The sequence below is a fragment of the Anneissia japonica genome, unplaced genomic scaffold (assembly GCF_011630105.1).
Source record: "Anneissia japonica isolate Jap-2015-1 unplaced genomic scaffold, ASM1163010v1 scaffold1464_len113789_cov110, whole genome shotgun sequence".
Taxonomy (NCBI): Eukaryota; Metazoa; Echinodermata; class Crinoidea; order Comatulida; family Comatulidae; genus Anneissia; species Anneissia japonica.
In genome coordinates this window covers 82,991-84,634 of record NW_022723960.1, presented here as the reverse complement: position 1 = coordinate 84,634, position 1,644 = coordinate 82,991, and positions in this window count along the sequence as shown.

Sequence of the window (1,644 nt, the reverse complement as noted above, 5' to 3'; positions counted from 1 at the left end):
TTCCTAGACCATGCAGTCTTCAAAATAAAAATTTTTACCTTTGGTAATCAACTACATTTTCCACATACATAGAAATTTTTGAAACTTTATTTAAAAAAAACCTAAACCATAATTCACCACTATAGACACTTTTTGACAAAAATGAAAAATTACGACTTTGTTACCAAATGAGAAGTGTTCTAATATAGACAATGGGTCGTGTCTCATATTATTTGTTATATTTTTATTATTCATTATTTTCACTTTTTTATACAAGTATCTAGAATTGCGAAAAAACACTCATGTGTTGTGGCTTTTGCACCAGGGTGATGTTACGCGTCTAGTGTGATGATCATTAAGCCATCACCACTGGCTAACGTCTGTCGTGAAAAGAGAGCCGAATGCGTAAGTCTCTCCTGCCAGTACATAGCCTCTGCATCACCAAGACACTTGTGGTGCCTCCTCGTGGCAACACACGGTACACTGGGTGTCTTGTGACCTCAGGCCGAACCACAAGGGATCTCGGAGGAGCCTATGCGACGTGCACGGTGCATCGGCGTGTGGATATACCCTGACGTCCATCAACAAAGCTCCAGCTATGGATTAAATAGCACCCACTGCCTTGTGGATCAGGCTCAGGAAAGCCCAAGGCTAAGGGAGTACACCCTAACAGAAAAACCGGAGTGGAGCCCCGTTAGGCGGTTGGTGCTATGGATGCACCCTCTGGCAACTCCTGCAACCAAACTGACTGTAGACGTAGAAGCATCGCTTTTCCTCTAGACACAGCCAGCAAGGTCGAGAGGGGGACCAAGATACCGGGCAAGTTTAGGTCCCCATATCACTGCCCAGGCTATTGTAGTAAATAATCAAATCATCAATCATCATGGAGAGGACACTTCATCCTTACTATCACTAGTAAGGGAACCAACACGGGGTGTAGCAGTTTACGGGTTATAAGTCCAGCTAAACTGGCGTTGTGCATGGGCGCCACGGGTTACATCCGACGGTGGGAAGGATCATCGCATCCTATTGGTCAGTATCCGCCCGCCTAAGCTGGGCAGCCCCCAGCCAGTAAGGTATTGACCCGCCAAGGTCTGCCTGCCTCTGCGGGTGAATGAGGATAGATTAATCTCGAAAAGCGGACGGTAAAATGACACCCAGCAAGAAGAAACAGAAATGCGAAATTTTCCAGCTTGGCAGCTGGAATGTCAGAACCATGTGTCCTGACATGAATGAACATATACTGATGACAGAAAACATACGTAAATCAGCACTAATTGACCGTGAGTTAGATAAAAGTCATATTGATATGACCACTACAGGAAACAAGACTAGCAGACACAGGTTCAATACGTGAAGTAAGTTATACATTCTACTGGCACGGCAAGAGTTCTGAAGATCGCCGTGAATATGGTGTAGGCTTTGCAGTAAGCAACAGACTAATACAAAAGATTGAATCGCCAGTAGTAACCTCTGAACGCATTATCTCACTATCTGTATGCAAATGAGCAAGATAAAGATAGTTTCTATGACTGTCTAAATGAGATTTTGGCACGAGTACCACAAGGAGAGAAGCTCTTTATTGTTGGCGACTTAAATGCACGTGTGGGATCAGACAGAGTTCCATGGCCAATGTGCCTTGGTTACCATGGTGTGGGCAGGATA